This window comes from Periplaneta americana, unplaced genomic scaffold (assembly GCF_040183065.1).
Source record: "Periplaneta americana isolate PAMFEO1 unplaced genomic scaffold, P.americana_PAMFEO1_priV1 scaffold_18, whole genome shotgun sequence".
In the NCBI taxonomy this organism is placed as follows: domain Eukaryota; kingdom Metazoa; phylum Arthropoda; class Insecta; order Blattodea; family Blattidae; genus Periplaneta; species Periplaneta americana.
In genome coordinates, this window is record NW_027185499.1 from 1,657,565 (window position 1) to 1,679,469 (window position 21,905).

The window sequence follows — 21,905 nt, forward strand, 5'->3', positions numbered from 1 at the left end:
ACACAATCCATGGTGCCAGCCAAACTCTCCTCATTATATCATCAATGGCCTGCTACCTGCATTTTAGACATACACTGGTAAGTCATATATGCAGGAGCACATATTTAAATGACTTTATGGCCAATTTTAACAAGCTTGTTAACATTGATATACCTATACTCACATATGAAGTCTCGCAATCCTCAGATGTCCGAAAAAGGAGCGCGACACTTTAATCAAATCAGAACTGCAAATCACAGTCAACTTCAATTACTCATGTAGGAAATTTTTACAATTTGTTTGAAACTATTACGCTAGGTAAAATATCTCAAAATACTTTAATTTAAGCCTAACTGCCAAAATGTAGAATAAAATTGTTTTTAGTGCCGCTAACTGAATTGAATAATTTTTCAATTTTTTAGGTGAAATATTGTAGACCACTTAGTCTCCCATATTTTCTTCAAAAACAGTTGGCAACCATAGCACCAATACTATTTCTACCCAAGTCTTCAACAGAAATCAGAGTGAAAATTCCATGTGCTTGTGTAATGCTCATACATGTTTTCCATCTATTAGGAATATTCACAATTTGTCGCATCTTCAAATAATTCTTTCGACATTCTGTAATATTCTGTGAATTTATCTGGATGCTGTGCTAACTCTACCAATAAAACATTACAAGCACCACGATTTTCAACCAATGAATCCAAAACCTACACCTTTATCTTCGCATTCTTATTATTGCCTATAGCAGGAGATCATCATCTGATGACTCCATACTGAACGACTCATTACATCAAATAACATGGCGTTATGTGTCACGCTCCATGTGCCATGCATCATGTTTCTTGCATCACCCGATGTGTAACGTGCCTAATCGATTTTATTCAAGTTGCGCACCCAAATTATAAAGTACAGCCCACATAGGAATGCAGCAGGTTTACAGCATGAGCTTCATCTGGTTGTAGTGTAATGTTTACTTTTCAGAATGTTACATATTTTCAAATACGAATGTTGTACTTATATTGTACAGGTGATATATTGTTGTTGGTCCAGTGTCTAGGCACTTGACAATAAGTCAATCGCTGTCTTGCACTCCAATATTTTTCTATGATGTTATCTTGTTCTAGCAATGCTTTGCATCCCTGGACATGTTTCACGTTCATTTCTTCATTTGCATCACACAATACACGGGCTGAAGTATAAGAAATTCCTATCCTGTGCAGGTGGCTTGTCAAACAATCGTGACATGACTTGTTATCAACCTGATTTATGAGGCCCTTGAGGGATTATCTTGGGGTTAACCATTCAAAATTTCCTGGTAGTATCATTTGCTCCATCCAAATTTTATTGTTTTGGGCAGATCTGAATTTACTTCTGATTAGTTGTTTTACAGAATAATTGTTATTGAATTGTTGTAAAATTTCAGTTTTCTTTTTAGCCAAAAGTCTACTGTTTCATTTCTTTCATGTCACAATGGGAAGGAAACAACTATTTTTTTTCTGTAGTTTAGTTAGATAACGCATCTTTTTTAAATCTTGTAGGCTATTTTAGCCTTTTTCGTGATCTGTTGTAAGATTATAGTCTGTATGGCTGCCCTTCAATCTGATAATTAGAATTTATTTACTCTTTCTTACTTACTTACTGGCTTTTAAGGAACCTGGAGGTTCATTGCCACCCTCACATAAGCCCGCCATTGGTCCCTATCCTGAGCAAGATTAATCCAGTCTCTATCATCATATCCCACCTCCCTCAAATCCATTTTAATATTATCTTCCCATATATGTCTCGGCCTACCCAAAGGTCTTTTTCCCTCCGGTCTCCCAACTAACACTCTATATGCATTTCTGATTCGCCCATATGTGATACATGCCCTGCCCATCTCAAACGTCTGGATTTAATGTTGCTGATTATGTCAGGTGAAGAATACAATGCGTGCAGCTCTGCGTTGTGTAACTTTCTCCATTCTCCTGTAACTTCATCCCTCTTCACCCCAAATATTTTCCTAAGAACCTTATTCTCAAACACCCTTAATCTGTGTTCCTCTCTCAAAATGAGAGTCCAAGTTTCACAGCCATACAGAACAACCGGTAATATAACTCTTCATAAATTCTAACTTTCAGATTTTTTGACAGCATACTATATGACAAAAGCTTCTCAACCGAATATATTAACAGGCATTTCCCATATTTATTCTGCGTTTAATTTCCTCCCCAGTGTCATTTATATTTGTTACTGTATTTATTTAATCTATATAAGAGATTTTGCAAACATATATGTAAATAGACAGAAATCCATATAGAGTGTTAGTTGTGAGACCAGAGGGAAAAAACCTTTGGTGAGGCCGAGACATAGATGGGGGGATAACATTAAAATGGATTTGAAGGAGGTGAGATATGATGGTAGAGACTGGATTAATCTTGCTCAGGATAGAGATTGATGGCATGCTTATGTGAGGGCGGCAATGAACCTCCAGGTTCTCTAAAAGCCATTTGTAAGTAATATGTAAATAGCAGTAACTTAAAAATTTGTTGTATATTCTCTGACAGAATAGTAAAATGAAAAGGCAGGACATATTCATCCCAGTTTCTGCACCTTTGAATATGATATAAGAGATTCATCCGTATAAATTTGTCAACACTCCATACGTGTGTATCTTGTCTCAATTGTTTCTATAGCCATAATCTTCAAACCTAGTTTATCTGAAGCCTACGTATAATATTTGTTTGTAGTTTATAGACATTATTTCAATAGTTTCTTTAAAGCTGTGATGATATGTACTGAAAACTCACTTTACAACATTTTTTGGTGTGTTAAAATTGCATTAATATTACTGCCAGGATACAAACGAACGTATTTTTCATACTTGTTAAGTGTTTCGGAACCCTACATAAGAAGTTGAATGTCTTAAGAAGTATGTGATGAAATAAAATGGTGAAGTGTTTGGCAGCGAAAATATATATTTTTCTTGTTGAAACAGAGCTTCCGGGCTAAGATGCCGTGGTCTACTGGTGCTGACGTTACCAGACGTTTCGTCTACTTCTACGGCAGACATCTTCAGTGGTTAGGTATCCTCGGTCGAAGTCTTCTGCTCGGGATACCTGTAGCAACTGATGACATGACTGGTTGCTCGTCCTTATTTATAGCGCCGAGACTTGGTGTTCCGTTGTTGCGGAGGTCCGCGTCCGTCAGATCGTGACCTTGGACTGGCCGTGGCGTTGATTGGTCGCGGCGGCTCGCACCTGCTCGGTCCCGGTGGCCTTGGGCTGGTCGTGGCGCACAGTTGTTGCGGCGGTCCGCGCTCGCTAGAGTGCGGTGGCCTTGGGCTGGTTGTTGTGTTCCAATATCGTGGCGGACAGCACTTGCAGGATTTCGGTTTCCATCCGTCGTACCGTCGCTGTGCACAGGTTTTGTACGAGTCCGTTTCAGGACAGGATGCCAGCAGTTGTTAAGTTTCAGACCCTCTTCTTTACGGTTGAAATTGTTTGGATGTTTATGGATTTCAATCGCTTCCCTGAATAGGCGGGGGAAGTAATTGGACGTGTTACTGAGGATGTCTGTTTCTCGGAACTGTATGTCGTGCCTCCCATCCTGAAACGCATGTTCCGCCACTGCAGATTTATCCAGCTGTCCCAATCTGCAGTTCCGTTCGTTGAAATCCATAAACATCCAAACAATTTCAACCGTAAAGAAGAGGGTCTGAAACTTAACAACTGCTGGCATCCTGTCCTGAAACGGACTCGTACAAAAACCTGTGCACAGCGACGGTACGACGGATGGAAACCGAAATCCTGCGAGTGCTGTCCGCCACGATATTGGAACACAACAACCAGCCCAAGGCCACCGCACTCTAGCGAGCGCGGACCGCCGCAACAACTGTGCGCCACGACCAGCCCAAGGCCACCGGGACCGAGCAGGTGCGAGCCGCCGCGACCAATCAACGCCACGGCCAGTCCAAGGTCACGATCTGACGGGCGCGGACCGCCGCGACAACGGAACACCAAGTCTCAGCGCTATAAATAAGGACGAGCAACCAGTCATGTCATCAGTTGCTACAGGTATCCCGAGCAGAAGACTTCGACCGAGGATACCTAACCACTGAAGATGTCTGCCGTAGAAGTAGACGAAACGTCTGGTAACGTCAGCACCAGTAGACCACGGCATCTTAGCCCGGAAGCTCTGTTTCAACTAGACACCGGCCGTGAAAGCCTGCATGCTAAGATATATTTTTCTTGTTTTGTTTTTTCCTCCCAATGTATAAAGACCATTATTTCGATACCAGTATGTAGATAATTCATATTTCATATGATATGCAAATACTTTCGTTCCTTCACAGTTTATGACATTGTCACACAGAATATATGATGTTTCTTTCAAATAATTCACAATTTAATGCACATTAATTTTATCATCCACTGTTTTATATTAAACTTTTCATAGCCGATTTTGGGAAAGCTATTGATTGAATTCCCAATATGCTCAGTCAGTTTAAGAGAGCAGTGTATTATGATAATAGATGTTTGAAAGAATTTTAGTTTTGTCCTTTAAAGAGAAAATTTGGCACGAACAAATGTAACTTTCTTTCCTCAAAATACAAGGAGAAAATGGGGAATACAGGAACAAAGAAAATACGAGACGATCAAGGTGAAGACAGATGGACGGGCAGGCAGGCAGATAGATTAATTTTTTCCATAATATTCTTACAGTTGCTTTATAGCATAGAATGTAGCCTAACATATCCAATTCTTACGTTTAACATATAAAAATGCAAATACGAAATATATGTTGTTGTTTTCTAATGCCATGCGTTTGACAATAAAGTCATTTGACCTCTTGCACTCCAATATTTTTCAAAGATATTATCATGGCCAGCCACTGAAGCCCATATATGGAGGTGTTCCGAATCAATTTCTTGGTTTGAATTGCACAATGGGCAGTTAGGGGACTGATATATTCCAATTCTATGCAGGATATGAAATATATACAGAATTAATACCGGTAGGCCTACCTTAATAACAATAACATATTATACAATGCAATATGTTTACCATTTAATAGTACTAAAATATTTACACAGTACAGTGAAACGTCAAGAATTCATCTACAGAATAAAAAGTGTGAGATATTAAGTAATTTTTTAGTTTTACCTTAAATAATGCAGGGTTTTGGTTATGATTCTTATGGCCAGTTTCTCCAAGTAATGTTTAATTTGGCTTAACAAATGTTAAATTAACAGCTGGTTTATTTTAAACGTTTTGTTAAGATGTTTTTCATTTTTCCAACATAATTTTGTTTAAAATAACCAACACTTAACTTTAACTGTTGTTAATACTATTCTAACTACTCAACAGCAGTTGGTAATGATTTTGCATATATAAGACAACTTCTTATTGGCTGCTATTATTATTTAAATTCTGTACTTTAGAGTAAGTCATGATACATGTGTAAAATCGTAACCTGTTACAGTAGCCATGATTCATACAGTACAGAGAGTTGATAAATGAAAGTTGCATTGACTACTATTGAATAATAATAATTATTATAAGTATGGTTATATTTTATAATGCTAAATATGAATTTCTGTTTAGAAAAATCTCAGCATTATGACCACCAGGTGACAATAATTACACGAATGTGTGTAGTCAACTGTACACAAAACCCCGAGGAGAATTCCGTATGATATAAAATTCTCTAATTCAGGTCCATGTATAAATTATATGTAATTTCGTCCTAAAGAAGCAATTGCTGCTGAAACATTTTATTATTTACTCACTGTGTATTTTGAAGTACTATTGACATCGGCTATAGTTGAAGAGCCAGTAACATAGAATCTAGAGTTAATAGTAGCTGGTGAATTGGAACAAGTGGCCTATTTCTGTTTGTAGGATATTCAGATCTGACTTCAATTTCTTGCCACGTTAAGATCGCACATTTCCTCAATATTAAATGGATAATAGCTCAGCATCGAAATAAGCGTCAGTATGATAATCAGTTGACTTATAAAGATTATCTTCCCTATATTAATATTCCAAAATATCTTTTAAATTATATATTACCAGTCTTATGGCCGGTTTCACAAAGCTTCATTAAGGTTTTAATGATTCATTAATTTATTTACTGGTTCATTAAATCATTTTTATATCTCACCAAGCATCTTTAGCCTAACGAACCAGTAAAACTATCATTAAATTTAGTGATAGTAATTTCCGTCTTTAAATTTTTAATTATTCATTAGTTGCAATATAAAATGCAGAACGTTTCGACGCAGAATTGTTATATCTGGAACTGCTCGAAAATTAAGAGTCAAATGGAGATAATATTAACCATTTAAAAACCGATCATTTTGAAAATTTGAATGACACAAAAATTCACAAAAGATACCGCGTCACGAAGATCGTGGTACCGGTACTCAAAATTTTAGAAGAAACTGATCATAGGTTAGAATATCATAAAAACAGCTGAGACAAAGCTGAAACTAGTCAACTAAGTAGCATACAACTGAGTTTTATTTTAAGACATGAAAGTGATTATTATAACTACATACCGGTACCTAAGAAATATTAGTAAATTAATACATAATGTGCATTCAAACATAACAAAACTTAATTGGTATATTAACTTTCATTTATTAGAATTTTATTATAGCTAGCGATAAGATATGTTTGGACTGACTTTAAAACAGAAGCGAAAGAGCTGGATTCTTGGAATTTATAATCGTTTTCCTTTCCGATGGAAATTTTATTTTCCAGCAGGATAATCACCCCGCGCACACTGCCATAAACGTTCAAAGACTGTTCACGGAAAAGCATGAAAAAGAGGAGGATTGACAAATATCGAGACATCCCACCTCAAAATCCAGATCAGTTCTGGGATCAAGTTCTGGTTACCTGGAAAGATTTCGCTAAGGACCAGAACTATTTCCGAGATCTGGTGGACTCAATGCCCCGAAAATGCCAGGGAGTGATAGACGCCGATGGCATGTGGATGAAGTATTAGATCCACATGTGTATTTATTTTATTTTTCTTTAATTTGTTTGCTTATCTTTGTTTTATTTCGAGAAGAAAATTGATCTCCCAAGAGTTTTTTAAATTCTCCTAGTGGAGCCAGAGTTGCGAAATAATTCGTTCCAGTACACAAAATTAAAAAAATGAAGAAAGGTAACATGTATAAAAATTAGTTACATTAATAAAAAAAAAAAGTTATCGCTGAGAATCGAACACGGGCCCCTGGCATAGCAATCCAACTCGCTACTGACTACTCCATCGAGGAGTCATGACGTAAGTAGCGCGACGAGGTACATATAGCTACTCGGCTTGAAGTCTAGGGGAAGAGTGCACATATAAACGTACTCGTGAAAATATTTTAATGTTCAGTACTAGCTAATGTTTCATTTGCACTGATTTACTGAAGCTTGGTGAAACCGGCCCTTACTGTAAACATTCCTCAAAGAGAAACATAACATGTTATTTTCACAACTTTTGTCTGAACAGCTGTGGTGTTATTCACCATGTTTAACTGTTTGTTAAATGAGTTAACGGCCTGAAATCCTACATTTAAAGTTAACAAACGGTTAAGAATCTGTTAGGCCAAACTGGTGTTGAACAAATGGAAAAACTGTATTTAACAAACTGTTGAAGGTTTAACAGTCGTTAAGTGTTCTAACAATACTTGGACAAACCGGCCATTAATGTCTTCAGGAAGACCATTGAAAATTTTTATTGCCATGTAACGTACTCCCCTTTGATAGCATGATAAATTTGATGATGGTGTATGAAAATCATTCTTTCTGCGGGTATTTGTGCTATGTATGGCTGAATTAGTTAGAAAATTTTCTTTATTACATAAGAATAAATTTATTAAAGAGTATATGTACTGATTTGTTAAGGTCAGAATCTCTCATTAAAAAAAATGGTCTACACGATTCTCTAGCCTTTGCTCCAATTATTATTCTAATTGCTAAGGAGACAAGGAGAACAAGTGTGGGTTATTTATAATAATAATAATAATAATAATAATTATTATTATTATTATTACTACTTATTTATTTATTCTGGTAAGGTTAAGGCCATCAGGCCTTCTCTTCCACTCCATCAGGACAGTGACAGTTAATTCCAGAGTTAATCCACCGTTGTGAGTGAGGGGTTAGCGAGCCTAACTCCGAACCCAGCGGGCACGGGTTCGATTCTTGGACGAATTGCCTGGGTGAAGTTTTTTCAAGGTTTTTCCCTCACCCCTATGGATGAATATCAGGTAACTTTATCAGACAATTGGAACCCCACTCAACTACGCCACTTCCTTTTCTCCCCTATAATCCTTTCATTCATCATTCCGTTACTTCTTCTGGTTTTCAGATCGCTCTACAGGCGGCCCTCCGAAGCTCCTGGCTCTCTCGACTGGGCTCTGTGGATTGTATTCAAGTGATGATGCATAGCTTCTGCAACGCAACCTGGGGCAAACCACCTCTGTGGAGGACTTCCACCTCGGACCGTTAAGGGAGCATTGGAGGGGTTGCCGGAGCAGGAGTGGTACATGGACTTTGTTGGCTGTAGGGACCAGTTGTTAAGGGGGTCAAGTGGTTAAGTCAGTGCACGTAGGGGATCGATCGGTGGGCAACTCATCCCAAATAGGGGGTGTACAATATACCTCAGGTCGTAGTGTGTGGGATGTTCCCTCCCTCCTAACAAGAAAAAAAAAATTCCAGAGTTATCACTCATAGGTACTGCCTGAGGAAAAAGACGTAGTTCTACGTGGACAGTGAATACAAAAGAGAACAAGATGGCATACACTCATTCGTTCATAGGGTTCTGCCGGGACCTTCGCTATAAGTTCTTTATCAGGACTGGATAGTAGAATCGTGACGTCATACAAACGGGACATGCTCTGCATGCCATTTCTCTTGGGTATATTTAATAGTGGTGCTTGGCATTATTTACTCTAGTTAATAGTAAATTATATTAACAAGACAGTAATCAGCATAACTATTATTTTATCTACTACTACTACTACTACGGTTGTTAAATGAGCATTGATTGACTTCTTTTCCTATTGCGGATATATGCATGTTCAGCAGTCTTACATGTACCAACATAACTTATGAGACATTACAAACGTTTCACGCTAGTTTGCAATGTTCCAGCGGCATAGAAATTCGGCCATTTTCATACCTTAGGGAAGTGTATAGTGGTAAGAAAATGGAGTGTTATGACAGGCTAGGTTAGTTTAGACTTTTATTAAGTCTTACGTACTTATCTGTGACAGGTTAGGTTACGGTAGTTTAGGGTTTTGTTATGCCTTGTATAGGCAAATCTGTGTTAGGTTAGTTTAGAATTTTAGTGACAGGTTAGGTTAGGTTAGTTTAGGCTTTTATTATGCTTTGCATATACGAAACTGTGACAAGTTAGCTTAGGATAGTTTAGGCTTTTGTTATGCCTTGTATAGGCGAATCTGTGAAAAGTTAGGTTAGGTTAGATTAGTTTAGAATTTTAGTGACGAATTAGGTTAGGTTAGTTTAGGCTTTTATTATGCTTTGCATATACGAAACTGTAACAGTTTAGGTTAGGATAGTTTAGGCTTTCGTTATGCCTTGTATAGGCGAATCTGTGACAAGTTAGGTTAGGTTAGATTAGTTTAGGATTTTAGTGACAGGTTAGGTTAGGTTAGTTTAGGCTTTTAATATCGTCAAGATGAAGGTGAAAGCGATTGAGTGTGGTGCTCTTGAACAGGTAGTGATTTTGTTTTCTTTGTTGGCAGTTCAATTCAGTCGATGTCTATTCCAAATTTGGCGGAAGTCATTTAAAGCTCGTTTCTTACTACTGTTAGTACAGAAAAACGACAGTTAATAAAGCAGAAAATTGACAGGAATGCGCAGTTCTCTGAAGAAGTAGAAGCAGTATAGTTATTCATGAGATGTCATTTAAATACACACTATTATTGGTACCTGTTTTTTTATGAAACTCTGCAATTTTCTTCTTGTTCCTGAAGCACTGGCAATACTATCTTGTTTCATTTTAGAACATTAGCCAATGTAGTTGTGGCTCTAGAAACTAGCATACTTGTGAAATGTTCGCAATCACACACTGTAAAGTCACCACTATTACCAACACTTTCACATTGTTCACGTATTAATGTTTTCAAGAGACGCCTTTGATTTGTTGCATTAATGAAGTCGCTCTCATATTTGTCCGAAATTAAACACTGGAACACATTATATGCAAGTACAGTCACATTTGTTACGAATTGTGTGCACCACATGAGTACTCCTCGGTCTATTATTCTTAAATAATTATTCAATTATACTGTATCACTGGAATATTCCAATGTCTGATCACAGTATAAACTTGTCAACATCTAACACACTTTACTACTACACTTACACACTTGGCAACATAACCTGCAATGTAGTAGGCCTATATCAGCGCCATCATATTATTTTCTTCTAACTCAACATCCTCACAAACAAAAATAACATCTTCACAACCACATTCCATAACAGCATCTAAATCTCCCCTGTAGTTACAATCATGTCCACTCCCATTTTAAGGGAATTTTAAAAGTAGACGTTAGTTGTCCATTACATAATTTCTCTAGCACAGCGTTTCTCAAACTTTTTTTGAAGTGAGGACCATCTTTTTACGTTACTTGTGATTGGGTACAAAAAATATAATTAGAAAAGTATTGTAATTTGAATTTTTGGATCTGATTCGCCCGGATTTTAAAATAGGCAGAGTCTAAAATTTCTTATATCGTCATCTGGAAAAACAGAAATAAAAAGAATTAATGCAGAAACATGCCCGATTTCCAACAAGTAAATATGCAATTTGGCACGTTCTATTATTGGTATACGATGTACAATACGTGACCATTTCAGTGTGCAGACTGGGTGTCGGCAAAACTATTAAGAAAGTCATAAATACATGAAAAGATTGGTACTTTGATCCTCTGTTATAAATTTGGGTGGTCCCTGGCTGGGTTACAGACGCGGGATGTGTGGGGAAAAGATGGCGAGATACCACGTTCATAGTGCTTTACATCCCTCTTTTGTTGCTGAGAGTAGAGTGGGAATTCGGTAGACGAGTAGGGTAATAAATTTCATAAAATGTCAGTACTGGGAGAAAAAGTGAAAGGCGATTGCCATGGTTCATTTCCAAACTCTGAGATTTTCAGCTGTAGTGTGATACGCAATTCGTTTGAATTTTATTTTTTCTTCTGTCTTTTTTGAAGAACCAAAAGACCACAGGTGGTCCTCGGACCATAGTTTGAGAAATAAATAATTAAATATATGAAAAAATAATTAAATAATAAATAAATAGTTTGAGAAATAAATAATTAAATATATGAAAAAGACCCAACCCACTTTATTAATAACTATAAAATATTTGATTTTTAATCATAATATTATTATCTTACGCAAGTTTTGTAGTTTATATATTAACAGCATGGCATTAACTATATTAATAATTAATTTCTAATGGTAATGATGTCATCAAACCACCTCAAATTTTGTAGATTTTAATATCCAATACACAGCTGTACTCAGAAAATTACACACCGGAGAATCAGACCTGTAAATTATTTTTAGTAAGTCTTGAAGCTTTTAATAACCAATTGAATTTCAACTCTAAATATGTCAGGAATCCTGCAGATCATGGCCTTCGTGTAATAGCTTGTAGTTTATTGTAGTGTGTGTTTTGTTTTATTTTGAAATGCAATTAGTTCTCAAAACTGACGAAAGATGGATTTTGGAAAATAGAAAAATTATGTAGGAAAACTGACATTTCGCTGAAGACTTTGGGTTCCAAGCTTCAAAATGAGGGGTCATTTATTAAAATCCATTCAGCCATTGTCCCGTAATTTCCATTACCAGTTCAAATTATATATATAGATAGCATAGTTTAGTATACATAATGTAAATAATTTATATTGTAAATATTAGTGTAATTGTTAAAGTGGTCCATGTTTTGTTCTGCCGAACTTGACCACAGTCATGTGAGCAATTAGTCAAGTACTTCGCTTGCTAGATGCACGCGCGTCAGCTACTTAAAACTCCAGTAATACTTAACATACTTAACCTTATAGCCTCATTGGACAAAGTATGGTCCCTTGTGATAATTGTACTACATCATAACATTTTGTACTTTATGTAAGTGGGCTATACATATAATCAGAAAATGGAAGAACAGTTGAAAGAAGAGCAGTTTGGCTTCACGAAGGGAAAAGGTACGAGAGATGCAATTGGACTCCTGTGAACAATTGACGAAAGATATCTAGAGAAGAATAAAGAAGTGGTTATAGTATTTTTGGACCTAGAAAAGGCGTTTGACAGAGTGAATTGAAATCAATTTATGGGGATCCTAAAGAAAATTGACGTGGATTGGAAAGAGCGGAGGCTGTGTAGTAACCTTTATGTGAAATGAGTCAAGTCAGGATAGGAGAAGAAATGTCAGAAGGAAACAAAATAGGAAGAGATAAGTCAACGATGCCCTTTATCACCTACCCTGTTCAACATCTACTTGGAGGATTTAGTGAAGATCTGTTTTCAGAACATGGGAGGAGTGATAGCAGTAGGGGGAAGAAGAATAAATTGTATAAGATTTGCTGATACGGCAATGTTAGCAGAAGAGGAGATGATACTAAGGGATATGCTACTAAAGCTGAATGACAGCTGTGAGCAGTATGGAATGAATATAAATGCCAACAAGACGAAAACCATGGTCATAGGAAGAAAAATAAAGAAGGTAAACTTGCGAAATCTAAATGAGGCAATAGAGCAAGTGGACAACTTCAAATACTTGGGGTGTACTATAAGCAGTAACATGAGCTGCTGCCAAGAAGTCAAAAGGAGAATAGTAATGGCAAAGGAAGCTTTTAATAAGAAAAGGAGCATCTTCTGCGGACCTCTGGAGAAAGAACTAAGGAAGAGACTAGTGAAGTGCTTTGTGTGGAGTGTATCATTGTATTGGGCAGAAACATGGACATTAAGACGAAGTGACTAAGAGCATTTGAAACGTTTACAGTTCTTGTATTATGTATTTGCACCATTATAAATTTAATGTAATATTCAACAAATCAGACACTATGTATTACAAAAGGATCTAAAAATACATTTAAAATTGCAAGCCTCATCCAGATCTCAGATGTTCTTCAAACTGTCCTGTGTATATTGACTACACCCCAACTCTGGCTACTAGCAACAGGCATCTAAAATGAACATTGGTCAAAATACCCCTCATTTCTCATGAAAAACAAAAACTGAAGAGTACAGTGGACTATAATGGACTTATGCTCGACCATGCCGAAATGTAGTAGTTATACACCTGGTAGCAGTCCTTTAATGCATGTCATTAAAGTACACCTATTCATTAAAGTTCAGGTTTTCGATTATTCTCGGATATGCAATCGAAAGATGAGGGAAACGTCACGGAGGCTGGAAATCCAATACTGTCGCAGAAGGTTGTGTTCTGTTACTATAATAATTAGCATTAATTGTAAATAATATTAAAATAAATTCAATTTGTCATCTCGTTTTTCAATTCTAAATCAGTTTCCAGGTTATACATTCTCTGCATTACATCAAGGTCAATGACATTATTGTTCGTCGGAAAAAATCAATACTTTCGCGTCTGCACACATCTCACAATTTCGAGCTATCAACAAGGTCACTTCTGATCTTCTGTCAGATACAAATAAAATGTATACTTCTGAATAATTTCAAGTTAGACGTATGGTCGAGCATAAAAAGTCGTATGAAACTTGCCTATAATGGTAATTAAGACGCAAGCGATCGTTTCATAAACAAACATACTTGCGTCTTAATTACTATCATTATAGGCTCGTTGCATAATGTACTATTATGTTGTCAGCAAACAGCTGGATACATTAAGAAGATTGATTGATTATAATATAATGAATCCAGCTTAGGTTGAACATTGCAGACATTTATAACTTTAGTTGTATTAGATTTTAGATTCTGACTCGGAATTGTTGTATATATGATGATGTCTATGACAATCCATGAAAAATACCACATCGTCACACTGTCATATTGTGCATGATTGGAATGCACGAAAATGTCGATTTAGATGCCTCAAGAGAATCTTAAAAGTTACCATAATTTAATGCAGACCTGGTGTATTCTGGTACAGAGACTCAAGCATTCTACGTCACACTCAAAGAACTTCGATATGAAGAGATGGATTCAAAACTGGCATAAGTCCAAATGACAAGTAATGAGAAAAATGACGAAAAATGGTAAAATAAATTTAACACCTTTAGATCCGTTTGAAAAAAGCATCTGCAGACACTAAGTCAAGACTTAGGAAAATGTTAAATAAACTTACACAGTTATAGCCTATATAAACTGGAAAAGGATAAATTAAAATGTGAATAAAGCAAGTTAAAGTCTTAAAAAAAAGAACTTAGGACACTTTGGAATCCACCTCTTCATATGTGCAAACCCCCCCCCCCCCCCAAGTGGCATGGCAGATGTCCAAACTGTACGCAATCTCCGGCCAAATATTCAGAAACATTTGTGCTGTCGATAGCTTGACGAATTTTGTGTCACAAATCGTTGAAGTTATTCTGAGGTGCATGATACACTTGGTCCTTCACAAAATTCCACAGGAAAAAGTTCAGATGAGTAAGATCCAGTGAGCATGGGGACAAGTGAATGCTTCGGCTCGAATTGACTTCCTTAGGCTTCTTGCAAAGGTCATGTGAATTCTTTCCACTTTTTCCTCAAAGACCTTTCTTTTACTATGCTTTCCATGCATGGACACAATACAGCCCATTTCTCTTAATGCTTGTCCCATTTAATTATGCTCACATCTAGGTAGGAACATCTTTGTGATGCCTAAAATTAAATTCATTCCGAAATGCACATTGTCTACACTTCACAGATTTCATTTCCATCAGTGAAAGAATGCAGAACAATTTCTGTTGAGATGTTCATATCGTCATCTTTGCGCATTCTGATCATGCACATCACACCAGCACCAGAATGTGGTATTTTTCATAAATTGTCACAGATATCATCATATTTACAACAATTTCGAGTTAGAATCTTAATACAGTGAAAGTTATAAAAGGTCGTAATATTAAACCTATGAGCCAGACATGTGGTACAGTACTTATATAATGTGTTATGATCTTAAATTTTTCCATAATTTCGTAAGAGTAATATCATACAATATTGTATTAATTGTATTGTTCATGAATATAATTCTAGCTGTATTCTCTTTCATATAATAAGCATTAATATCCGTTGTAGATCACAATTCAGTCTCATTTTTCTTTTCATTTTTACTGGTTCCGAAATCTTGCTATTATCATGCTATTCTTAAATTTTTTATGGACTTTTGTTTTCCTGTTTTTAACTTGTTTATATTGTCGTTTCTCAGAATTATTGGGAATATTATTTTGTAGGCCCTAAAGTTTTTTAAAGTATTAATAACTTACTGTTCATGTTACCTTAAGCTTTCTCACAACCAACAAAATATGATATATGGTGATAAAAGTCGTTATTTTACAATATTGCGTATACAACTTGTGCTCTTCTTAAAGCGACACTTTTCTCTCTCTTAGATATTCTCAAATCATGTTTGAATTCATTTTGTATGATGCAGATAATTCATTACTATATTTTCTTTTACCTTGTTTATTAATGCAGTCCTTATTTTCAATTTCTATGTATCTGTTTATTTCATTCATTCGTAATTGTCTGCCCAAGGGCAGATCTATCAGTCCAAATCCAATTTTTTCCAATCTTTCTTCATTTCCTCCTACTTCTTAAACAATCTATACAATCTCTATATCTTAATATTGATCTGCTTATTGTCGTTGTTTAGTCAACTGTCCAAAGACAGGTCTGAACCTCATAAGTGACATCATAAAGCATCACTCATGAGGCACCTAGGCCAGGAGATAATGGGGTAGGGTGGCCAGTTCCTTTCCCCCTCCATTGCATACATCGCTGACTAGTTACATATTACACTAATCAGACTTCAGATGTATACAAACAATTGATCTGCCTCTGATACATATCATCAAGTGATGTACTGCCTGATAATAGATGTACATATCAGCCAGAACTTCAATCAGAGGTAGATCTGTTTATTATTCTTCACTAATTATGGTCTTTTAAATTTTTTAATGCAAAATAAAAATTAGAACCGTTACTTCCTCAGGAGGCAACAAAACTATGTCAGCATCAGAGTGATGGAGGCGAAAGAAAGCTGGACAAGATGATGGTCAGCAGGGAAACCAGCAGCAAGTAACAGATTTGACAGAACTGGCTAATCGTCTCCTTACCGAAACTGGTAACATGGATATTTACCAGGAAAGCTATGAACATATATCGAAGTTTGTAAGTTCATTTAGTTAAATATCTAGAATGGCTTTCTTACATAAATTCTAGATATATACGGTCTTACTAATAAACCATATATAGTTTTTATACGAGACTTATGTAGAGTTGGGACAGAAAACATTAGCTACTAATAAATCACGCATAAGTGATGGATGTATAAGCAGCCTGTAACTATACATGGGAATTGCTTTGCAGTAGTTATATACACGAAATGCCTTGTTTAAGTGTTGTATAGAGAGAAAAAAATGTCCACCCCTCTAACAGCTGTTTCTATAGATTGTCATTTTATGATGATGGTTCCCTTGTAACCACAGAAGAACAAACCAAAGAGCACAGAAGAATTAGAATAATGTTGCTGTAGCTGTACTCTTTGACCAAAATATAGTGTGGTAATCGACCAGGTCCAGTTGTACTGTCGATACTTAGCGTGGCACACTAGCGCTCACTAACCGGATGCAATAGAGAACCACAATTTTATTATTCTATCACCTTTTGTAATGAAGTAATGACGAAACTATGACGTAGCTATGTAACAGTTGTACTGTTATACATGACGTATGTAGTGATTATTAGTAAGGAATTTACATACAACTTATAAACGAGTTATTCATTGTGTAAGTATAAGACAGTTAAACGTCTGTATAAGAGTTTTTATTAGTAAGACATAAATAAAAAAGTCTGCCAGAGACAATTCTGAAATGTTATAAAGTCATGGCAATTCCAACTTTGTAATACAGCTCAGAAACATGAACTTAACATTTTGACAACTTCAAAGAATAGAAGTGCAGAAATGAGAACTCCAGAGACCTTTGGTCGGATATACAGTACTTTATATGATCATAAACGGAATGTCGACATCAGGAATGAATTTAACATAACTGCCATCACCGGTACCATATCAACATACAGAAACAACGGGTATGAACATGTATCACGGACGCCCAATAACAGGCTGCCTCAGAGGCTATTTCACTACAATCCTTTTGGGAAGAGAGACCTTGGACGATCAAAAGTGCAATGAAGAGGCCAGCTTTCGGCCAGCATCCAACATGGACCCTATTCTACAAAAGTATGGTCTAATATAGCGTTTCTCAAACTTTTCTGAAGTGGGGACCACTTTTTTAAGTCAGAACAGTTCTGCAGACCACCTTACTCTTGTTCCCTTCAAAAGCAAATTTATCATTTTTGTAGCATATTTTAATACCAGTAATTAAATTTTAAAGTAGAATTAATTAATTAAAATTAACTTATAATTCAATTAAGTTTATATTAGTATTAACTAATTAAGTTAATGTTAATAGAAGAAAATTCATTTTTGTTTTTTTTTTTTTTAATAATTCAAGGCTATTAGAGTTTGAATAATCTTTAATTTATTAACTAAAAAAAAATAAATAAATGTTGGTACTCACATTAATGAGATGGATGAGCTTGCCAATTCTTGCACAGTTCTATATTTGGACGTCTAGATATTTCATTAATGGCACGAGAATCATTGATATTAATATCTTCACACACAGCTTCTGAACTATTAACACTGCCTAAATGAACTGTATCATCACGCTCCTTTCTTTTCAAAGATTGGATCAAAGCCAGTTTTTCATTATATATAATGGGCACTATTTAACAGAGACATAGACAACTACAAGCGTGTACCACACAAGAAGGATTTCAAACAACTAACTGCTAATGAAAAAACGAATCGATAATGCACAGAATCTGTTATAAGTTACTTGTGATTGACCACAAAAAAAGATATTTAGAAAAGTATTGTAATTTGAATTTCTGGATCTGATTCGCCTGGATTTTAAAATAGGCGGAGTGTAAAATTTCTTATCTGAAAAGAAAACAGAAATAAAAAGAAATAACACAGAAACAAGTAAAGATGCAATTTGGCACGTTCTATTTTGGTGTACGACGTACAGTACGTGCCCATTTCCCATTTCAATGTGCAGACTGGGTGTCGGCAAAACTATTAAGAAAGTCATAAATACATGGAAAGATTCAGTACTTTGGTCCTCTGTTATGAATTCAGGTGGTCCTTGGCTAGGTTACAGGTGCTGTGCCAAATGTGCAGGAAAAGGCGGCGAGAAATCCCGCGTTCATAGTGCTTTAAATCCCTCTTTTGTTACTGAGAGTAGAGTGGGAAGTTGGTAGACGGGTAGGGTAATAAATTTCATAAAATGTCAGTACTGGGAGAAAAAGTGAAAGGTGATTGCCATGTGTCATTTCCAAACTCTGAGATTTTCAGCTATAGTGTGATATGGAATTTGTTTGAATTTTATTTTTTCTTCTGTCTTTTTCGAAGGACCACAAGGGCAGACCTCGAGGACCACAGGTGGTCCGCGGACCATAGTTTGAGAAACGCTGCTAATACATTACAAGTGTATTGAGCTGTAACTAATAATTATTAGTCACAAAGATTTCTTGTACATTTGTATTTTATTACTCCATACTTCCAACAGTAGAGTTGTAACTTTATATTCCACAATACTATACAAGAACTTTTACTAATAATAATAATGTATTAAACCATACACCATACTAATATGGTGTATAATACAATTTTGTGCTGTACATTACTATGAATCTTCATTTGCCACCTCTAACATAAGAGTGCTGAAAGCATCAAGCACACTTCTCACTTCTCCCTATCCACTTTCTAACCCACACTTTTCTTTTCCGTTTCTTATTATTTTTTTTATTTTTTCACTTTTATTAAAGGGAGTCGTCAAGCTCTATCTCACTACTTAATGTTGTTGTTATGTAATGCCGGGCTTTGGCAACGAAGCCATTAGAGTTCTTGCTCTCCAATATTTCTTTGTGGTGGATCCATCAGGTAGAACTTCACAGGTTATGAGATGATCTTCAGTCATTTCTTCTTCTTTGTTGCATAGAGGGCAATTTGGATTTGTGTAAATTCCTATTTTATTCAAGTGTTTGGCCAAATAATCATGTTCTGTAAGCAGTCTGAATTTTGCTACTGCAGATTTACGTGGGATTTCTGGAATAATTTCTGGTTTTTTTATTAAATTCTCCATTTTTTATCTTTGGCTTTGGTACATAGTGCTTGGTTTTGCTTGATTTTATATTTATTTTTAATTAGTCTTTTGATGGATGTAAAAGGTAGGCTTGTATTTGTATTCTGAATTAAACTGGATCCTTTTTTGGCAAGAAAGTCAGCAGTTTCATTTCCAGCAATTCCCCAATGTGCAGGTATCCATTGCAATTGAATTCTTTTCTGTAGTTTTTGAAGTTGTTGGATCATTTTGTGACATTCTTTAATTTGGATCGACATCATTTTATATGAATTTATTGCATATAATGCTGCTTTAGAATCAGAGAGAATGACAGCATTTTGAAATTTATCTATTCTGTATAGTAGGTGTTGGAGTGAGATATGAATATCCATTATTTCCGCATCAAAATTTGTTGTATGATGTCCTGCTGGTTGATAAAATGAGAATAACGCATACATAATTCCTGATCCTGAGTTGTTATCGATAGTAGACTCTTCTGTGTAGATATGTAACCATTCTTCTGGTGGGTATCTATTGTTCACAGCTTCTAATGCCAGTGCTTTTAGTACAGGTTTGGAAGTTTCAGATTTTGTAACTGGTTCTTCTAAATCTATTTGAATGTTAATTGGTTCGAAGGTTAGAGGGTTTTCTCTGCTTAAAATGTTTTCTTTAGATTTAGGGAGATTCAATTCTGTTTTTATTTCCGTGACTTTGGACAGGAAACTTATTTGTGTTTTCAACTTGGTTGGTTGTAACAGTCTTTTTTCCCATTTTGTTGTTGTTAACCGTAGCATTTTTTCATGGTGTGTTAGTGCCTGCTCCTCTAGAGTTAGACATATTGGAGGGTTCTGGGTTAGGGCTTGCATTGCCGTGATTGGGGTTGATTTTGCTGCACCAGTTATTAATCGCAGGGTCTGATTTTGGCATACTTCTAGTCGATTCAGGTTGAAATTATTTGCTGTAATTAATACCTCCGCATTGTAGAGAAGTATTGGCTTGATGAATGTTTTGTACGTGATGTTCAAAGTCTGCCGATTACTACCCCACTTGGTTCCAGCTAATTCCTTTAAAATTGGAAGTCTTTTTGTTGATTTGTTTACTACTGCTTCAATATGATTTTTCCAAGATAATTTTGAATCAAAAATTGTCCCTAAATATTTCGTTTCATATGTTTGTCTCAGGTTTGTTTTCTTGAACTGTAGATTTAGTTTTGGGATTTTTTTCTTCAGACTAAATATTTCAAACGTTGTTTTATCAGTATTTATGGTCATCAAATTGTTGTCAGTCCACTTTTCTAATAGGATCAGAGCCTTTTCCATTGAAGTTTTGGATTTGACTATTTGTGGAGAAGATGTCCACTTGACCATGTCATCTGCAAAAAGAGCTGTCTTTATTTCTGCACTTGAAACAGCTGGGGGGGAGATCATTGATGTAGATGTTAAACAAGGTTGTACTCAGTACTGCACCTTGTGGGAGGCCCATTTTTATTTGTCGGAATTTGGAAGTACTGTCATTGTATTTTGTAGCACAGAAACGCTGGGAAAGGAAGTGAGTGATCCAGTTTAGCATGTTGTTTTGAATGCCTATTTTTGTGAGTTTTTCAAGTAGTTTATACCTCCATACTGAATCGTATGCTTTTTCAAAATCAATGAAAACTGATAGCGTATCTTGATTTTTGTTGAAAGATTCTTTGACATCTTGGGAGAGCTGAATTGTATTTTCTTTGGTAGATAGGTGTTGTCTGAATCCTGTTTGTGCTGCTGTTAGTATGCTATTACTTTCTAAGAACCAATTTAACCTCGCTGAAATCATACGTTCTGCTGTTGTTGCAATGACACTTGTTAAAGAAATTGGTCTGTAATTATTTATATCATCACCTGTATTGCCTTTTTTTTAGAATAGGGATAATTATTGCTTTTTTCCACTCTGTAGGTACAGTAGAAGTCCATGATATGTTACATAATTTCAGTAGTGCATTTCTTCCCTTTTGTCCAAGGTGTTTCAGAAATTCTGCATGTATTATATCAGATCCAGGAGATTTTTTATCTTTTAACTCATGGATTGCAGAATCTAGTTCTCTTATGGTGAATTCTTTGCGGAATATATCGTTTGTTTGTTCTTGACACTTCTTAAATTTTTTGAGATCTTTTTTGATCTGCCTTTGCTTCTTTTTAGCTTCAGGAGAAAGTTTATGTTGAGAGCTATAATGCTTATTAAAGGCTTCGGCAGTAGAGCTGCTGGAAGTGAACGTTTTCCCATTAAATTTGAGTGGTTCTTTCCTCGTTTCTCTTTGACATGTGATTTTATTTACATATCTGTATATTTTTTTTGCATCTTTTCTATAATCAGCTTTTTCGATAAATTCACTGAATGCATTTTTCTTGGCTACATAGATTTCTTTTTTAAACTTTGCTGCCTTTCTTCGCCATTCTTGTGTATCTATTGGGTTGTTGGACAATTCTGTTTTTTTCCTTGCTATGTCCCTTTCTTTTTTTAACTTTGATAGATCTGCATTCCAAAAGGGTTTATAGTTTTTAATTTGTCC

At 35.8% G+C, this 21,905-nt stretch overlaps 1 long non-coding RNA gene across 1 annotated transcript; it reads left to right on the top strand.

Moving 5' to 3' along the window:
- LOC138693704 (uncharacterized) lies at positions 1-11,088 on the top strand. Its single transcript, XR_011330375.1, has 2 exons — positions 1-77; positions 8,332-11,088. It is a non-coding gene; the product is annotated as an uncharacterized lncRNA (long non-coding RNA).
- Positions 11,089-21,905: the final 10,817 nt, after the last annotated feature.